At 33.4% G+C, this 22,390-nt stretch overlaps 1 pseudogene; it reads left to right on the top strand.

Moving 5' to 3' along the window:
• The first annotated feature begins 12,970 nt into the window (after positions 1-12,970).
• LOC149134888 (5S ribosomal RNA) lies at positions 12,971-13,089 on the top strand (annotated as a pseudogene).
• Positions 13,090-22,390: the final 9,301 nt, after the last annotated feature.

Here is a 22,390-nt window from a genome sequence, read left to right as displayed (position 1 = left end):
TTACGGTTTTACGACTTAAGCTAACAGCAGAATAGAAAAACAAGTGAAACGCAATAAGGCCTTATAGAGTCAGGAAATAAAAGATGATTTCAGAACACAGACACGCAATCTCTGTCTGTCTGTCTGTCTCTGTCTCTCTCACACATACTCATGCACACACACACACATACACACACACACACACACACACAACTATATACGTATGTGTACATTGTCGATATTTGACAGTAATATTATGTAGGTGAGCCAAGGGCCAAGAGATTCCAGCATTGAACTTAAAAGCTATTTAGAAATCACAAATTACTACTTTATATAGAGAAAAATTACAAATTTCTTCTTCGGAAATCTTCGATCAATGACACTATTGTTGAGTCGCGTGATAAGCAACAAACCTGTTAAGACGATAGGTAATCATACAACCACATATAAGCGAACACGTATATTCTTTTATGTATAGTAAATCATTTTTCTGCTCTTTTTAATTTTGCTCTTTATTATTTTTTAGTTCGTTTCATTCCTTTTGTTGTAAGATTCAACTTGAAACATATCAGTTTAACACATAAACTAATTCTATTATGTCTTAGTTGATTATTTGTGTGGACGAATCTAATTTTTACTTGAGCTCTCAACTTGCGGTTTCAGTGCAATATTGCATTTTTAAAATTATATATCCATGTCTCTTTTTGTTTTTTTTCTCTATCTATATAGTTTATTTAAAAACTTTTTTTATCATTTTTCTTATAGAATCGATTTTATTGATAGTAAAGTATTTCTTTTGGCATTATATTTCAACATGTGGAGACGTTGTATTTATAATTGCCTAGAGGCATAAATCTGAGACTATAGTTTTACTATAGTGTCTATCTATTGGAGCGGTGTAGTGTTTCGCTGACACTGCGTGCGTACCAAGGCGGCGAGCTCGCAGAAACGTTAGCACGCCGGGCGAAATGCTTAGCGGTATTTCATCTGCTGTGACGTTCTGAGTTCAAATTCCGCCGAGGTCGACTTTGCCTTTCATCCTTTCGGGGTCGATAAATTAAGTACCAGTTACGCACTGGGGTCGATGTAATCGACTTAATCCCTTTGTCTGTCCTTGTTTGTCCCGTCTATGTTTAGCCCCTTGTGGGCAATAACGAAATAGGTATTTTGTCTACCGCTACGTTCTAAGTTCAAATTCCGCCGAGGTCGACTTTGCCTTTCATCCTTTCGGGTCGATTAAATAAGTACCAGTTACACACTGGATCGATGTAATCGACTTAATCCGTTTGTCTGTCCTTGTTTGTCCCCTCTGTGTGTAGCCCCTTGTAGGCAGTAAAGAAATAAGAAACGTTAGTACGTCGTGTGAAATGCTTACCGGTATTTCGTCTATATTTACATTCTGCTTTCAAATTCCGCCGGGGTCGACTTTATCTTTCACCCTTTCGGAATCGATAAATCAAGTACCAGTTGTGTACTGAGGTCGACCTAGTTGACTGGTCCCCTTCCCAAACATTTGAGGCCTTGTGCCTTGAGTACAAAAGATACTGCGTTTGTACCTGAATACAACGATTAATTCACTATATATGCAAATCAGATTTTTCAGCTTATTGAAATCCCTAAAAATCGGAACAATATATAAGGCATTTGCCGAAAAATAACATTGGGATGCCCTAATCCGGTGGAGTGCATCAAAGAAAATCGAAACCGCTTAGGAGAGTTCAGAATATTCTTTCCCATGGGAAAAGTATTGTTATATTTTTAGATTAGCCGACTGTATCGAATTTCACGTACTGCCGGATAAATTTTGCGCATAGATGCGTGTGTATGCCTGCGTGTATATACATATGCGTATATATATAATTTATACATATACTTAAACACAAACACACTCAAGCACATACCTATGCACGCACGTCCATATAGACACAGGCAGACATGCATAGACACATACATACGTTCACAAACACACAGACACACACACACACACTCATACATATATATGCGCATAAAAAATCATGTCATCACACCATGTTTGGTTTCATATTTCTTAGTAGTAAAACTATAAACACGTCCATTTTCTATTTGTTATGAAATATTAGATTAATATTAGATTTTCGGCGCTTATATTTTATTAACCTTGGTCCTCTACCATCATGAGTTCAATACAAAAGCCATGTCTATATGATTGTTTATCGATTTGTTATCGCTAAAATAATTATCAGTAATATATTGGAATTGATTTAGTTGACTACATGTATTCTCTACCAAAGTTCGTATTGGGTTTTTGTTAGAAACAAATCGATATTGCGTTTTTGTGTCATACGCATTAAACATTTATTGGAAAATATGTGGATGGGCTCATCGATAACACATATCGCCACGTTGGCTATTCTTGTAAATATGTGTCCTAACGGTAATATACTAAAACTATATAAAACATTAATAAAAGCCAAAACTGTAAATTCTGCAGGGCCGTAGATAAGATACCAGTGCATTCAATCATTGATCCATGTTCTAATCTTGGTTGGAGCAAGTTACTTTACTCACACTGTAAGATTATTCAATAGTTTCCCTTTTACAACACTAGCAGAGCTGGAAAATCATTGATCATACGTTAACCAAGGAAGCCATCGAATTCAGTGTTAATTTAACATCTGATTGGCATAATCGATAGTGAATCGTACAAAATCAGTTGAGGAATATTGATATGGCTCTTCACGTTTTCAGTTAAATTTCCACTGGCTTAAGTTTTGTCTTTCTCCATTTCTTTGTAAATAATATAAAGTAGCAATTAAATAATCGGATTGATATAACCAATTTTACCGCTCTTCAAAATTCGGAAACCTTGGGTCTATGTCAGAAATCAGTATCAAATCACCCCTGACGATGATTTTACCTCCCATCTTTCACGAGGCAATAAACTAACCAAGCAGTCAGGTACTGAGATTAAGTCACAGGCTTTTTATTATTCCCAACTTAAAAAATACTATCTAGCACAAGTGGCTGTGTGTAAGTAGCTTGCTTACCAACCACATGGTTCTGGGTTCAGTTCCACTGCGTGGCACCTTGGGCAAGTGTCTTCTACTATAGCCTCGGGCCGACCAAAGCCTTTTGAGTGGATTTGGTAGACAGAAACTGAAAGAAGCCCGTCGTATATATGTATATATATATGTATGTGTGTATATGCTTGTGTGTCTGTGTTTGCCCCCCCCCCCTACTTCGCTTGACAACCGAGGCTGGTGTGTTTACGTCCCCGTAACTTAGTGGTTCGGCAAAAAGAGACCGATAGAATAAGTACTAGGCTTACAAAGAATAAGTACTGGGGGCGATTTGCTCAACTAAAAGGCGGTGCCCAAGCATGGCCGCAGTCAAATGGCTAAAACAAGTAAAAGAGTAAAAGAGCATTATAGTCTATTTAAACGAGTTTCACGCTTACAATATTGCTTGAAATGTTGGCACAAGATCGGCAGTTTCGGTGTAGGCTATAAGTAGGTTACATGCACCCCAGTACTTATTTTATCAGCCCCAAAAGAACGAAAGTAAAAATCAATTTCAGTGGCATTCGAACAAAGAACGTAAAGTCGGAAGAATTTCCATAAAACACTTTGTCCTACGCCGTAAAGATTCTCCAGTTCACCTCCCCGCCTAATGCGAAAGATGGTGGATTTCCAGAATGAGTAGAGTGCTTTGCAAAATACTGGGAGTTATGCACATGCTGTGTTCAAATACTATTATCCTTCCGATGCAGATAACATAAAATACCTTATAAAATAAATTAGTACGTATCTATATTATTATCGATACTTTTCTCAGAAAGTTATGCAGCATAGTCATTTGAATAAGCATTCATATCATATTAACAAATAAATATTAAAGCGAACCCTATTTGAACTTGAACGCTGTCTTCTGATGATATAATCATACATTTGTACAGTAAATACTTTGTGGTGAGGCAGGCACATTTATTTAGAGAAGAAAAGAGAAACGAAGGTCATATAATTATATTCAAGATTGCAGCCAAACTAACAGACGTACACTTTCGATTTGGAAGTTTTCGGCTTTCGGTACCCCAAGGTTTTGCCGTGTCAATGAATAAACACTGATGGGAGCAATGATAGTTGTAGAATAGCATCATGAAAACGCAGCTTAGTGTTTATGCTTCACGATCAGGTGTTGGAAGTCTTTATGATAATGTATATTTATACTAAAAAAACATTGTGTATCCGAATGTGCAGAACAAATAATATCAACTAAAGAAAATATATAATAATGTAACGTTCAATCTATAGTTTCAAATATTACATTCATATTCATTTATTTAAGGTATTTGAAAATTTAATTAAGATACAAACTATTCTATGAGAATTTTATCCTATTAATATGATATACGGCCTCAAGCAAAGTATCTACATTTGGTCGACAATCGGGCTACATAATTTGAGAGAGTCATCATATTATACCGATACATTAACTGTAAATATCAAGGAAAACAAACCAAAACAGGCTGCAAGCCATAGGAAAAATTAATTTGAACTAAGAACGTAAAGACGGATGAAATACCGCTAAGCATTTTTCCCGGTGTGCTAAAGATTCTGCCATCTCGTCGCCTTAAAGAACTAAATAATATTAAGAATAAAAGATATTATTTATTGGTGAGTAATAGTTTCAAATGAAATAGAACCGATTCCATATTTACTTGATCGTGTTTGCTTCTTCAATGTACATGAAAAATATATAAATCATTTCCACGATGGAAATAAAAAAAAAAAACATGTGTACACATTCTTTTTTCCTTTCTTTTTAGGAATATGGATTTACTAGAAGGAGAGGAGTCTCAGTCCCGTCGCTCCCACCCCTTTTAGTCGCTTCTTACGCCACGCAGGGTATGGAATGCTTGGTGTGTCTTGTTGTGGCTACACACTCCTTAAAATTTGGGGCGGAGAATAGGCCTGTATATATAAAAAGATGTGTACAGGCGTCCATCAATGTTATGGAAAATAATTTCATTTGTTGCGTTGAAAAATAAATTTAAGACAATCACAGTGTCTGTTTAATTGGAATATACATTAAGTATTATTCGGACCGTTTATAGCTAGTTTGGCTCAAGAGAACTTCAGAAAAATGAATCAAAATCGCATGTGTTCTTTGTAGAAGGCAAGTGATATATATCTTTACATTTTACTTGTTTCATTTACTGGACTGCTGCAATGCGAGATCATGGGATCAAGCCAATTGCCCGCAGTATTAGGTTTTCAAAGTAACCGTACTTATTCTCTCGATCATTTTTGCTGAAACTGTAAGGTATAAATACAAACACAAACACACATCAGCGCATGCACGCACGCACACACATACACACACGTACACATATATTATATTAAAGAATGCAGAATGACACTCAGTATTGGCAGGTGAATTCCATGAAAGCCAGTTATGCTAAAAGGAAGCAAAGACGATGAAATCTGCACTTGCTTTAAATTGACATCGAACCCCCCCCCCCCAACAAAAAAACTAGAAATTTTACTATATCACTTTGGAGTCAAACTGATTAGTTCACAAGTTGGAGATAAAATATCATCTACATGAAGCAACGACGTCAAGGATTCTGTTCCTATAAGCGCAGTGGTTACAAAAGCAAATGGATTATCATCGAACGTGTTCATCCACCTATAAAATTTACGAAAGGGACTGTACAAAAATATGTTTGGGTTCACAGTAGCAGATTCGTAGTTGCAAAATACACTTCCAAGAAGTATAGACTTTGATGTGGGTCAGGATGATGTAATTCATTAACTTAGAGAACATTAAAATACATTGCAACATCACATATGCTACAGCTACATTAACATTTCTAATAATAACGCTATCTAATTTATTGGTTAGTCAGATAAATTCAATTTGTTTTCTATTTTCAATGTTTTCCAGTGTTATTCGAATTAACAAGCGAACTATTCTTATCGTATTGGCTTATGTTCTTAACAGCTCCTCTACAAATTCTATCCGCATATGTATTCTCAATACGACAATGCAAGTTCTGTAGTTGTTGTAATGTAGTTGTTGTAATGTACATCAAAGAGAAAAAAAATCTTTTTATAACGATCGTTGATTCGACGATAGATAACTCGACACATTAGGACAGAGGATTCTGGAACAGTTCGTTGGACAGTTTTGTTAACGAAACTGTCCGACGAACGGAACGTGTAACTCTGAGTAACAGCTTTTGTTATATTTCTGCTGCTTTTAAATAAAGTATATTACTCTACCTCTGGTATTTGAGTACTCTTTTTCCCACTTTGATTCACATTTATGTGATTACTCCGGTATATATATATATATATATATATATATATATATATATATATATATATATATATATATATTTCGTTTGGGGATTTGGTTTGCAAGATTTTTTATGTGATTTCGTGTGTTGAAGCATATTCTGTTGTGTCTGGGGAGAGTCATTTTCTTATTGTGCCTTAAAATTTAACACACTCACCGGTAAAATTTCCACTTATTTCGTATTTTTTATTTTCCTAAAATTTTCGTTGCGTCTTGCAACATTTTCAATTATTGATAAGGTTGCAAGACGCAACAAAAAATTTAAGGAAAATAAGAAATAAGTGGAAATTTTACCGGTGAGTGTGTTAAATTTTAAGGCACAATAAGAAAATGACTCTCCCCAGACACAACAGTATATATATGTATATATATATATATGTATATATGCATGTATGTATATATATATGTATATATATATATATATATGTATGTATATATATATGTATATATATATATGTATGTATATATATATGTATATATATATATGTATGTATATATATATGTATATATATATATGTATGTATATATATATGTATATATATATATATATATATATGTATATATATATATATATATATATATATATATATATATATATATATATATATATATATATATATATATATATATATGTATTTATGCATGTATCAGAGAACTAGTTTCTGGTGTTTCAACCTCATAAAATACAATAATACAATGGAAGAGGCAAGTACACAGGTAGCTATACATAGTTAGATTTGCATAAACAGTATACGCTATTGATATCTTTGTGAAATTATTTTTGCTTATATACAATTGAAATAAATAAAGAATCCATCTGTTATTCGTGATTTCTCTTCACGCCATATTCGTTTTTTTTTTTAACGGAAATAAATACCAATGACCTTTTTGAATTCTTTTCACTTGGTAAGTTAGCAAGTTGTACTAAGTCACGGATTTGCTAAATATTTTTGAAGGCGAAATTGTTTTACTCTCGTCGGAGAGTAAAAAAAACGACTGTGTTTAATGAAGACAAATCAATGTTGAAAGACATTTAGATGTCTCTCCGTAGATGCAAAGATGAAATAGTCATTATTTCCTGAAATATTAATGAAAATGTAATTTTATTTAACTTTTGAAATTATCTCTCTATATGCTTCAGTGATTCTAGCGGTTTCCGCTAGTTTTATTTTCCGTTTTTCTTCTCTCAACTTGAAGATAATTTTAATAAAATAATTGTTTATCATGTAACATTTAGTTCATCATATTGATTTACAAGAACGTGTGTACGTGTCTAAAAAGTACAAAGCAAAGATTTAAGTGAAATAATAGATGTAAAGAGGCAATAGTTGCTGACGAAAATTGTTTATTAAAACATATATCTCTCGAAATGTAATTTTACATATCGTAAAGACGAGATTTACATTTCTCATTGCTAAACCCAGTCTGAACAATGAAAGAGAAATAATACCTTTAAAAAAGAATATTCTGAAAGCAATGAATAAAGAAATCATTCGAATGGACATACTTTTATAGAAACATTCAGATAAATAAGATATTTCATTATATATAAAGAAATAGAAAAAGGAATATTGCTGTGCTTATATATAAAATAGGAATAAAAAGTAAAGAGAAATAACAGTACAATTCAATCATATTAACCAAATGTATCTGCGACAATTCACGAATCATTCAAGCTCAGATACTTTAATATATATGCAAGAATGAAAGAACGATCGAATGAACGAATGAAAGGTAGAAAGAATGAAAAGGAAACATAAGCAAAAGAAAGACAAATTGACAGAATGCTTGAATAAGAAAAGGTAGCAGAATGTGTCACTACGAAGAATATCTTCTATTCTTGGAATCCGTTTTAAATTAGCTTTTCCTTTATAAGTGACTGTATTTTAATGAAAAACTACCTGCAACGCGACATAGAAGAAATGGTTAGACAGAAAACAAATAGGTAAACAGGAAACAGAGATGGAATTGTCGAGTATGAATCTTTACATCGGAATTTTTTCTACAGCCGGTCTACTTTATGAATACTACGCAAGAAATTTTCCAATTTATGAAAAGATTACTTAGGATGTAGAATCCAATTCTACATTAAACAAAGATGACAATTGACTTTCTTTCTAGCGTTATCATGCTTTAAAAACATACAACGACAAGCATAAATCGCTTTATATTTAATGTACTGTCTCTACTTTGCCTAAATCCGCAAATATGTTTCGAAAATCCTGTAGCATATCTATTGATTCGGTTGAACACCGGTTGGATGTGCAAATAAAAGCATATCTTAAATATATTACCCATTGTCATGATATACCAAATGGCGAGACAGTTCTGAATAACCGAGGTGGTACGATTTTTCAAGAAATTACAAATATTTTTGGCTCTTCTATCACAAGATATTTCCATTTGTTATATTAATGAAGTGCTGATATTTTGGCAACAAGAATAATAGAATTTAACAAAATTTCTACAAGTGACTTTTTAATACCTATAATTTTTTGTAAAATAAACTTGGACTTTCTTAAGAAACTCTTTCGTCATTCATGCCAACATTGAGCATTTAAGATTTGATAATATCATTCAATTTTTCTGTTTCTATTTCTACGTTTGTAAGCTTTAGGCCTGTTACATTTATTGCATTCTATAGAAAAACCTGCTACGATTAAATTATTTAATAAAGAAATGTGATATATGAAATTTTGTAAAAGCATCTGTATCTGGAGATAAATATACTTCAGCTAATATTGGAGAGGAAACTGCGAGGAAATATCGTGAATAATTCTTAGATTTCTTATTAATATAGATATAAATATAAATATATATATATATATGTATGTATGTATGTATGTAGTTATGCATGTATATATATATATATATATATATATATATATATATATATCGTGAGAATTTACAAAAAAACAAAAGTCGAAGACGGGTGTGTAAATAACAAACAGATGTATTAGTTTAACGCTCGAGAAGTGAGAAAGTCTTTTATGTTTCGGGCCTACGCTCTTCGTATGTATATAGACGGAACTTGTCTGTAGGTTTATGATGAGGTGAAAAATTAATAGCGTCTAGGCATAAAGTTATGTCTAAAATAATTACCATTTTCAAACTTACACTGAACAGGAATTTATACATAGAATTTATGGAACATTCAAATAATAGCTTCTAGTAGATGTATTTACATTATACGCCTTCACATTTCTTGAGAGGAATAACACTTCATCTCATTATATACCTCTGTCCAACAGCAGGAAACGTTGTATACAACAAATTTAAAACATAAAATAATGTTTTCATACAGCCCTGCCTCCTCATACGTAACCATAACTTATTCTCATTTTTATACAGCTACACTACTGAAAAAACTAAATGAAAAACAAGAGGGACTTGGTAATAAGAGAACGATCATGGTGTCTGAATTTTTAAGGATCACAATGATATTTGTGTAGAATAAAGCGTGCAGATGCAATGTTTCATAAGGGGATAAAACTCCACGTATCAAACTGAAGGATGTGAAATATCTGATTTATCAATAATGTTATTAATCCATTCTATATGTAACATGCTATTATTCCATCACCGGGGTTACGCTACATTTTCAAATTCTAACTGTAGAACACCAAAGTTTCTTTAGTAATTACGTGCAAATTTGAGTATGCGTGAGCGATTATACTACAACTTAGAGCATAGGGAAAGTACCCTTGTGGTCGTCGAGATGTGTTAGGTAGTAGTTCAAGGTTTTAGGTTACTATCCATTTTAAGCTTTCATGTGATACATTTCGCTTCCAGATTGATAAATTCAAATACTTCTTAGACAACACTATTCTATAAATATTTTTAAAAAATCTAAAATCTAGAAATTATTTGACCAATTAAAATTTATATATATATGTGTGTGTGTGTGTGAGTGTGTGAGTGTGTGTGTGTGTGTGTGTATGTTTATTAGAATATGTCTCGGTTATAATTCACTTGATTCTGGAATTCCTTAAATGTTTCAGAAATATAATGCTTCATGATATATTAGATAAAACTTTTTCAAACAATCAATTTCTTCCGAGGATCGGTTAATAGCAAGAATCTCTAAGCAGCGATGACGGGAATCATTGTATTCGAACGAATGAAAGAATAGGAAATCTATGTTTATTCAGTTTTCAAATTCTAGTTTCCAGAAATTTTGAATCCATACAAACACACATTCAAATTCCACATGAAAACACACACATGCGCTCTCTCTCTCTCTCGCGCACACACACACACACGCACTCCCTCTCTTTCTCACACACACTCATAGACACACAAACACATATATATATACGTGGTATGATCAATAAGTATCCGGATTGTTGCCAAAGTAACAAAGCTAAATCACGCACCATAAAACCCGCAGCATAGAGCTGCTTGGCAAAGATTGACCTTTCAGTCATCTGTTCATACGCACTAAGTTTTCACGTACTAGCTCACTTCTGCTGTTTACAGCAGTGCTCAGAAGGAACGTATGTAGCGTGTAATCGTCGCACTGAATATGACAGAGAAAGTTGAGCAGAGAATCTGCATGAAATTCTGCAAAAAGCTTGGCGATGCCTGCTCAGAGGCCTACGTGAAGTTTTCAAAAAGTTTTCTGCGTTCTCGACACCATCAAGGAGATCTTGTGCAACTGAAACACGACTGTCATTTTCGTCAGCTGAAAGAATTTTTGGCACAATCTTGGTTGACACGCGTCTCATACCCAAATCTTCAGTGATAACGAACTGAACTGCCCTGTAACTAATCTGCACATCCTCTGATAGCTCACGGATGGTGATTCGACGATTTCCTCTCGCAGCTGCACAGACATCTGAGTTTTTCTCAGTTCTGCTGGCTGTGGGTCTCCCAGAACGTTTGTCAATAACGAGACTTTTTCGGCCATTTTGGAAACATCTGAACCACTCGCAGACTTGTGTCTGGTTCATACACCCGTCTCCATACGTAACGGTTTCACTCCGTGCTTTAGCTTCGTTACCGTGCAACAATTCGGATACTCATTGATCCGACCTCATACTTACACACACACACACACACACACACACACACACACACACACACACACACATATATATATATATATATATATATATATATATATATATATATATATAATAAGATAAGCTAGAAAATGCTAAAATAATTACATCCTGAAGAACATTTTTAGTACCGGTTTCAGTCTTTGCGACTTATTCAAGCATGAAAAGCAGTTAAATTGTGGAAAAATTTAAATGAAATGTTTTAAAAAATATTTTCATAGTTTCAATGACAAATTGCGAGAGAAGCAAGTTGAGAGCTATGAGATTCAAGTTGCTGATAGTAAGTTTTGTGCGCTGAATTGTCGGTTTTCACGCAGGCAATTTCGTATCCTACATTTATATTGAAACAAACGAATTATATACATTTTATTTTGTTTATATATGGATAGATGCATTATATACGGTAGAGATAGTTGAAAATTTTCAGTCAGATGTAAAATAGATGTGTTGTTAATTCTCTGTTGGTATAATATTATTTCATTGGAACAGCTCATAAATATAAATATCGTATAGATTTTAAATTATCAAACCATATCGTATAAAGCCATGTGATTTTAAAACACCATAATGCGTTTATATTATTAGTTATATACATTATAGTACTGGATTAGCACACACACATACACACGAATAGACATACACATACAGAGAGCCATATGGTCTTTAGGCAGTGAATCTGAATTTGAAAGGTACTGCATTAGAGGTTTTTTTCCATCGATACAGGCGGTTTTAAAACTTCGATATATTTCAATTTAAGGGGGTTAAAAAAAGGTCACCAAGGTTTTCAGTTAAGCTAGCTAGGAGACTATCATTTTTCCTTTGTGGTTCGCTTATGAAGGCGATGCGTTGTCCGGTACACAAGTATCCATACGTGTGTGTGTGCGCGCACCGTTGAGTCGTTTCCTGGAATTATGTACGCACACACACACACACACATAAATATATATAACTATATATAATAGATAATAAATGGACCAAAACGCATATAAATGAAAGTTCCTTTTATTTATATGCATTTTCCTCCATTTATTATTATTATTCATATCTTCTCAAAATGTATCACTTTAACTTGGTATCTCTACCTGTAAAACGGCTGTGATATCTTGGTTTCTAGTGTAATGTTGCTACCTCTGGTAACAATTAACATACATACATTGTCAAAGGTTTTTTTAAAACTGAGATAATATTAATATATACATAAACTAATATAAATATATATATATATGTATATATTCCAATACAGCAGTTTTCCAAGCTATGTTTTAGGAAGTGTGGTGGAATGCATTGGGTGTGTTTCTTGTTTTAAATGCACGGTTAGTCTGCGAGTGTGGGTTGTACTTGTCTGACCAATGTAAGAGTTGAAACTGGAAGTTTCCAACTTACACTTTTACTAATCATTTTATACATTATATCAGTCCTTTTTAGATTATTTTTGAGTCTGTATGCATGAGATATGTTGTTAAAAGTGAAGTTTTAACCGTATTGTTTTTGTAATATAATTCTAGTATTATGATTTGGTTGGACGAAAATTGCATTCCCTTTTAAGAGATGTGTTATTATTTATACCATTGTACAAATAATAAAACGTCGCTTATGGCCATTTCACTTTGAATGCACCGGTTCTCATCCGATCACCAAAGTTAAGCAACGTCTAGCCTAGTTAGTATTTATATGGGTGACCACTTGGGAAACCTGGGTAATGTAAGCGTCTCACACTTTCAGCTGTGAGCTGGCAGAAGCGTTAGCATGCCGGGAAAATAATTAGCAGCATTTCTTTCGTCCTTACGTACTGAGTTCAAATTCCGTCGAGGTCAACTTTGTCTTTCATCCTTTCAGGATCGATGAAATAAGTACTAGTTATTCATTGGGGTCGATATAACCAAGGATCCCCCTTACCAATGATTGCAAGCTTTGTGACGATAGTAGAAAGGTTTATTTGTACCATTGTGTGCAGGTGGTTTGTATTTCATTGATATATTATATATGGCGATTAATATGTGTACTTTCAATAGGAATAACGTCTAATGAATCTGTAGGATTGTGTTTGCATCTATATTCATCACTAATTTGCTCTTCTAGTCCATTTAACAATCTTTTAATTATTCTGTAGACTTTTTACTGGTGTACTCTCTCCTCAATAGAAGTGATCTTAATTCACTTCTAAAAGAAAAGCATTAACAAAAAGTATTTCAAGTTTTGTAGAATACCCTACAGATATAGACGATTGAGAATGAAAGCAATGATACTATCATAACAAGTTTCAACTATTAGCATACAACTCGCATACGTTTCAAATGCAAATCGCATGATGTACAAGTCTAAAGTTAGAACGGTTAAATTTTGGCTGGATATTCTACATAAACAGTAGCCATCCATTTTAAAAATTACTGCACTGAAGTCAGAACCAGTTTTACATTCAAAAGATAAAGGTGAAATACCTTCACAAATGCTATGGATTTCAGAATCCTTAAAAAGTCATAACGAATAATTGTAGCATTGTGATGCATCATGTCATAAGTTCAAATCGTGCCGAATTCTTCGTCTTTCATCCTTTCACGATCGTAAAACGAAGTCATTGGCAGCGATCATCGACTAGATCTTAGTAAGAGAGTCGTGGCCTTGTGCCAATGTTGCTTACTTTTGAAGTATATCGCCTGACCACAGAGTGAATCATTAACTAAAACCGAAAATGTGTCCACGTGTGTGCGCATTTGTGTGTGTGCATTTATATATATATATATATATATATATATATATATATATATATATATATATATATACATATATATATATATGTGTGTGTATATATGTATATATATACATTTATTATATGTATAAATACACATATATATTTGTGTATATATGTATATACGTGTATATGTGTGTATGTATACACACACATAGACACACACACACACACACACACACACACACACACACACATATATATATATATATATATATATATATATATATATATATATGCGAGTAAAAATAAATACAAAAAAAGGTGGATTATTTTGTATGATTGTGTATAGAAGAATATATTATATATATATGCTAGATAGACATGAAAAATATTTTACAGTATGCATTGATGTTTCCACCAGAGGCAATATTTTAACAGAAGTCCATGAAAAAGTCATATTAATCAGAACATTGTTCAGTCACATCTTTCCACCATTTTTTCAATCATTGACTGAAGAGGATTTATACGTGATTATCAGATGACATTGGCAGAAAAAGATTCTTTGTTTTCTTTTACTTCCGGTGCACCATCAATATTTATCATCTTATTAAAGATTAAAGGAAGATATCATGTTGAAGCGATGTACCCCTGCATATATAAAAGTATGGTTGAATTACTGTGAAATATATTCTTCGGGTAATATTACTACTAAAATTTGTCTACTTAACTGTCTGGAATTTGTACTCGATAATGTTGCACTCGAAATACACTTCGAAAAATTTACAAAAGAGCTTACATGATCTTCACATTTCGGCAAACATCGCAGTTGGTGGGCCTAAGCGATTTCTCAACTATTACCTGTTAATATGGAAGACAAATTATCTGTCTTCTGACTCTGGCTATCAGTTCGTCTCTCCTTCTCTCCCTCACTCTCTTCCTCTCCTTTTTTCTCTCTCATTCTGACTCTTTCTTTCTTTCTCTCTTCCCCTCTCTCTCTCTCTCTCTCTCTCTCTCTGTCTCCCTCCCTCTCAACACTGAATATCACTTCATGTCCCTGTATAATTGCGTAATGGATTTTAATTACCTTGCCGCTTTTGGTTCAATCGAGCAGTTTTTCGGCTGTCAGAGTCCCTTTTTCTGTATCTCGCACAAGCTTGTTTAGTATTCTTTTTCTCATTTTGAAGGAGTGGGTATATTAGAATTTTCCAGTGAAATTTCTCAGCTTTTTTTCCTTCAGGTAGAGCTTCGACGAGGAACTTTTTCTTTAACACTAATAACTTCTAACAATATTGAATGAGTTGCGCTATTAGACTTGCCAGGTCGAGAGAAATTCAGCAGTTTCAGCACCAAGCTGTGTTTAGTCAAAAGCGGAAGTTAGGTTAGATAAACACATTTTTATTCAACTTTTATCACAAAAGAGAAATTTTCTCTCCACGTTAATGCAGTGAGTCTGTCTCAAAATATGTCTCAAATATATTTTAACTCTCCTAAAGTTCGCTTCTGCCTAAATACTACATGGCGTTGATACTACTAAATTTCACCCGACTTGGTGGTCTAATGGCGCTACTCAATCAATGTTGACTTTGTGTTTTACTTGAAGCTACGACTTTAATCCTGCCCAGATATTTCCCATTGAATACAGCTAAACAGCAAGAAACGTTGCACCTGAGAATCAGTTAGGGAACAAAGTTGAAATATGTGACAAACATATTTTAACTAACCTAAAGTTCATATATATATATAATTATATATAAATAAATAAATAAATATATATATATATATATATATATATATATATATATATATATATATATATATATATATATATGTGTGTGTGTGTGTGTGTGTGTATGTATAGGTGAGAAAGTTGGTATGTGAAAGCACGTGGTTGGATGTATAAAAGATAAACAAGAGTGAAAAAACTACAGAAGGCTTGTGTTACATGGTTAAAGTATATATTTAAATTGTTTTGTCAGAAAAATGTTATAAAAGTTTGGGTATAGAAACATTGTATTTGCAGAAATAACCGGTTTCGTGTTGTCTTTTCATATTTCTCTGCTTGTATCGTAACATGTCTTCGCTCCCGTGTGCTTACACACACACACACACACACACACACACACACACACACACACACACACACATATATATATATATATATATATATATATAGGTAGATAGATAGATAGATAGCTATATGTACATATATATGTGCATGTAAATATGTGAATATACACACACACATATATACATACAGACATATTTGTATACATACACACACACTCATATATACATATATATAGAGAGAGAGAGAGAAAGAGAGAGAGAGACACACACACACACATACATATATATATATATATATATATATATACATATACATATATATATATATATATATATATATATATATATATATATATATATATATATATATATATATATATATATATATATATATATATATATATATATATATAAAGCGATACTACTTCGGAGAAAGTTTTTCCTCTTGCTGCTTCCCTTGCACCCAACTCCACATTGCATAATAGCATGTTAATGTTCGAATCTATCCATTTCTGCACCACATCCTCACAACTAGGACACCTGTACCGCATGGGTGACAATACCTCCGATTGCTTCAAACATACAATTCCATTGAATCTGATATATTTCTTTTCGTTATTCTGAAGCAATGAACCTGAAAGTGCCTATCCTCACTAATCTCACCAGTCCCTCTCTTCTCTTTTTCACTGGATGTCTTATCCCCCAAATACGAAACCTCTTTCACTCTGTCAGCTATCGAATTACGGCTCCGAATTTTAACATCTCAAAGATATTGAAGACACTCTGTAACAACATCATCATAATCACACCTACCAGATCTATGGAGAATTGTCATCAGCAAAGACTTCGACAATATCGGGAACACGAATGTCCAGGAAAACCGAACAGCTAAATACTCCATATTTGTATTGGGTTGATAGTTTCATATTAGATTACGTATCTGTCGTATATATTGTATAGCACACAAAATCAAACCGGGTGTCCTCCAATGTTTGAGCTTTCTACTTCTGTGTTTTTTTCTATTGTTGATGAATGATCTACTTGCGGTTTCGTGTAAGAATGGCAGCGTTTATGCGGATCATGCCACATTCATTTTTTTCCCAGGTATTTTCCTGATATCCCACGAAAAATGCTGTAATGAAAATATGATTGTCCACTAGTTTTATCCTTCTCAATATTTTTGTTTTCCTATTCTCCTAAGATTTCCTTGCTCTTAGGTCATTACTATAAAGTTCTCAAATCCATCAACATAGCTTCTATCAGCACTGCATCAGCTTCCGAATGAAGTGAAGTTGGTACTTGTTATTGCATCGTAATTGCAAGAGGATTAATAGGATTGTTGTAGACATCACTGGCGGAAATTTTATTTATTATTTTCGACTGTTAGGCTTTTAATGTAAGAATTAAAGTGTTGCCTTTTTTTAAGGTTTGTTTCTGATTAGAGCATGATCTCGCTGTGCTTATATTAGCACTGTAATCTGTTACATTGATTGCTCCTGTAATAAGTCATTTAGATTTTTACGAATAATTCAGCGTGGTATTGATGGTGATGTGCTGTTGTCCTACCTAATTTATATTTCAAGTTTTGTGTTCTGTGATACGTTCGATCGTGCAATGCATTTTCCATTAGTTTTAAAGCGCGACTAACGATAGTAGAAGCAATAATCTAAAAACAGCTAAAATCGTTTGTGAAACATGCTAATTTGGAGGCTAAAAGAAGCACGTAGATATCATCATTGACTAACTAACTACACACTAGAACAGACATTTGATTGATGATGCCGAAATCTAATGATCAAAATTTCAATATCCTTTTGTAATATCTACAAAAATCACATGTGTTAATATGAAAGGACAGTATACGACAAACACACTTTTAGCCAGACGAGAATCCAAAATTGTTGATATGTTTTAGGAACTTATAAACAACGGGTTTCCGCGCAGTTTTCATTTTCTATACGCTACTCAAAAAGTATTCCTCGTTCCGTAGCAACGGCTGAAGAATTTTGACCAATATGATAGAGTGGGATTGAATTTATTACCATGTAGTTTCGAATGGATTCTATTCGCTGTTTTATCATTTTCTAAAGTACCAACAGTCAGGTTTGAAATGAAGTCACAAGCTGCTGTAAAGTTGTTAATAGCACTTAGCCTATTCATGATGTAACTGTTATCAGTTAAATTTCAGCCCCCGTAAATGTTCATATACTTGATACGCTATAATGAAAAGTTTAAAACCTTTGAATTTTTGAGTTGTAAGAAAAAAAAAAAAGCGAAAACATTTACTTAGTTAAAAATAAAATGTTGCACTATCAAGTTAAAAATAAAATGTTACTCCATCAGGTTAAATGGTTATAGGCTTGATAAAATGATGGAAAAAATGTGTTTCGAAATTTAAAAGAATATTTGAAGAAATCTGAACATTGTTTTGAAAAATGCGTGTGTCAACATTACATTTAAGTTTCACAATTCACTAAACAGCTAAACTACTCGAATGAGAAAGTTAAAAGAATTTCATGAAAAAATATCAAAATTGAATATGAAGACGACTTTCTTGCTGTATAACGAGATGGTTGATATGGATTCTAGGAATTTAGAGTCTCGTTTAACCTTAATGTTAATCTTAAAGACACAAACAAACCCAGCATAGTGAATACTAATTTGAGCAAACATCGAGAAATTGCTAACTCTGACACATTCATTCTGTGATGAGAAATGTTCTAAGCACGAATCAAAGAAATCGAAGTAGAAAACACTTGTGATGTCGAAGTATTATTGAAAAAATGCTGAACACTGTAAACAAAATACTCGATGTTTCATCGCCAAATATTTAATGTTCTTCAAAAAAGAAAAAAGAAAAGAAGATATGTCCTCCAGCTTCAAATGAATTAAAAATTATTTTTGGCTCGCCACATTATGTATGGTAGCCTCCGGTAAACTACGGGTCAATGATATATTCTCTTCATAGAGTGACTGTCAAATGTTAGTCGTGACCATTTAGTAATTTATCATTTAGTTCAGCACGCAAAGGCCATAATCAGGTCAATTAATGATTTAGTTTTTTTTCCTTCTCTAAGAGTGGTAGCAGAAGTGGGTGATTTAATATTTATCAGAGTGTCGTCAGTTTCTGAGGGTATAGTCAGAGAAAAGTGATTAGCGACTATACCTGAAAATAAAAGAGAAAGTTCTCAAAATAGAGACTTAGCCTGAATAATATGAACACGGTAAATTTTGATAAGGGAGTTCAAAAATCAGGTAGATGTAATAAACTAGGAAATGAATTATTATACTGCCTGAAATAGTAAAGACACAAGAGGTGAAATTTTCCTGGTTGTAAAGTGTGGGGAAAATAGCTTATTCCCTTTTGAATTGATCTGAATATATAATCTGATATAAAAACTCATGCCTGCTTTGTTACAAATGAGAAAAGCATAAACAGTACTCGACGCTTTATAGACTTTCAAGAAAAAAAGTGTTTGCATAATTTTTAAGCAATGCATAAGACAGGAATTCAAGTGCCAAACCAAATTATAAAATTGATTTCATTCCGAAGTAACCAGTAAGTACATTATTAGAAAAATAATGTGTACACAGAGTTGTAGGCATTAGTCGAACAAGGATTATTCTGGCCCTAACATACACTTCCAATAGCTTAGAAACTGCGTACTACGTCGGCAAATCACAAACGGTTGAATATATCATACGTAATCAAATACAGTTGACATCTGATGATTTTAATAACATTTTCTATAACATTGTAGTTCAGATTCTGTTATTATACAAGTGACATTGTATATACTGACAGTTCAACATTCCGACTGAAGCTTTTTCAATACATGAGCGCCGATAGGGATTATGATTATAGCCTGGGCTTTGCAATATCACAGTTTTCGTAACCATAGGTCATGGCCAATACAACCTAATACACTAATGATTACTGAATTGCTGGCAAACCAACATACATGACAGATATTTATATATATATATGTGTGATGGAGTTATGTGTTTCTATAGCCATTTATATATATATATCTATTTACTTATTTATGCATATATATATATATATATATATATATATATATATATATATATATATATATATATATATATATATACGTATATGTATAGGTGTGTGTGCATGTGTGCTGGGGAAATCATAGTATTGTATATTTTATATAATAATGTGGTATAAATTTCGTCATATATCGGCATTATCCGCGGTGCGTCAACCGTGAAAATGCTGTCTCTCTCTCTTTCTCTCTCTCACATACACTTGCAGGTATTGGTAGTGCAAATCAGAGGTGCAATCTGTGTGGGTGTTTTTTCAAAACACTGTCTGGTTTAAAAAGCCACATCAGACGCCATGAAAGGGCTAAGGTGTAGGTGCAGGAGGTGGTCAAACTCTGTTTAAGGAGTAGACAACCACCATATATATATATATATATATATATATATATATATATATATATATATATATATATATATATATATATATATATATATATATATATATATATATATATAAATATATATATATACAGGAGGTTATGAGTGGTAGTGGGTTCAATTAGACCCCTTTTTTTCCTCTTCCTTTATACCTCTCTTCCTGTTTTCAATTTGACCTTACTAATATATTCCCATACACTTAGTTCACTTTAAACAGAACTCTTGATTCAATAACACTGTGTATAAACTCTGTATTTAGAATGATTTCTTTTATTTTCGACTTGTTTCAGTGACTAGACTGCGGCCAGTGAATAGGGAGCCGCTTTGGTTGGGCTTAGTCGAATAAATTGACCCCACCTTACCTACCCCCAAGGCTTATTTTATGTGATAGTCTAGCACTTATTCTATCGGCACTTTTGCCGAACTGCTAATTTACGAGAATATAGACAATCCAGCACAAGTTATCAAACGATAGCGATGAACAAAACTGAACACAAATTCACACACATACACACACATGCACACATGCATACACGCACACAACATCGTTCTTCCAGTTTCCGCTCAACGAAATCACAAGGCTTTGATTGACGCCAGGATATAACAGAAGTCTCTTGCCCAACGTGCCACACAGTTGGATTGAACGGAACGCCGGAAGCCTGTGATTGGGAGCAAGTTTTTTACCGCTCAGTCTCACCAAGTATTGCTTTCACACATAATGTTTTCTACTCTTCAATTATTTTTTCAAATTAAAATCTGACAAGGATATACTTTATATCTGAAATCTTATAAATAAGAGCGCATCAAGACCTTGAAATGATCAGAATTTCATTCTTTTCCCAAACAGTCTCTCGACGCCAGCAGTTTGAGAACACTTCAGGTAATTTGAAACCATTCATTTCATTACAATATATCTGCGTCTACTATTAGTTAGAAACAATCTTGTACTCAACGCAAACTTCATTCAAATACAGATTTTGGCCTAAAGCAATCGTTCTTATCACTATCAACCATTATAAAGAGGGAAGCTAGCAGAAACGTTAGTTTCCGAACAAAAATGCTTAGCAGCATTTTTGCCGACTGTTTATGTCCGGAGTTCAAATCTTACCGACATTAACTTTGGCTTTCATGCCACCAGGGTCGATAAAATTATGTATGAGTCATGTGCTGGTGTCGATGTATTCGACCTATTCCTGACCAACATCTCGCCTCAAAATCCCAGATATTGTTCCAAATTTAGAAATAATTATTATCCATTAAATAGTAAATTGCAGTATTTTATCTCAGAATAAGTTGAATGTTTAAGGTTTTCTACTTGTCGTCATGTTCTCGTGGTGAAGAAGCATCGTAATAATTTCTGTTCCTGACAACAGCTTGAACTGCTGCAATTATTTTTATGTTCCGTTACCCATGTAATCAAAAATAATTGCTTGTTAGGAAAGGATCTAACTTACGTAACCCTTTCTTTTATCTTTTGTTTCAGACTTTAGGTTGTGGTCATGCTGGGGCAGAACCTTGAACGGTTTAGTCTGGTACTTATTCTAAAAGGTGCTTGTGCCGAACCACTTGATTACGAGAACAAAATCAGGCCAACAACGATTGTCAAGTGGTGTGCAATGTGGGGTACAAACACACACACTCAAACACACACACGTGCACACACACAAACGCACACATACATACATTCATATTCGACGGGTTTCCGCACAGTTTCTGTCCCCGAAATTCCTTTGAAAACTATCGATCGGGCCGAGTGTTAAGTTGAGTGACCCAAATTGCTGATCAGTGTGAATCGAACCCGAAACGG

This window comes from Octopus bimaculoides, chromosome 7 (assembly GCF_046866305.1).
Source record: "Octopus bimaculoides isolate indiv1 chromosome 7, ASM4686630v1, whole genome shotgun sequence".
Classification (NCBI taxonomy): domain Eukaryota; kingdom Metazoa; phylum Mollusca; class Cephalopoda; order Octopoda; family Octopodidae; genus Octopus; species Octopus bimaculoides.
Note: the sequence above shows the minus strand (reverse complement) of the source record. Positions and strands in the feature narration are given on the sequence as shown.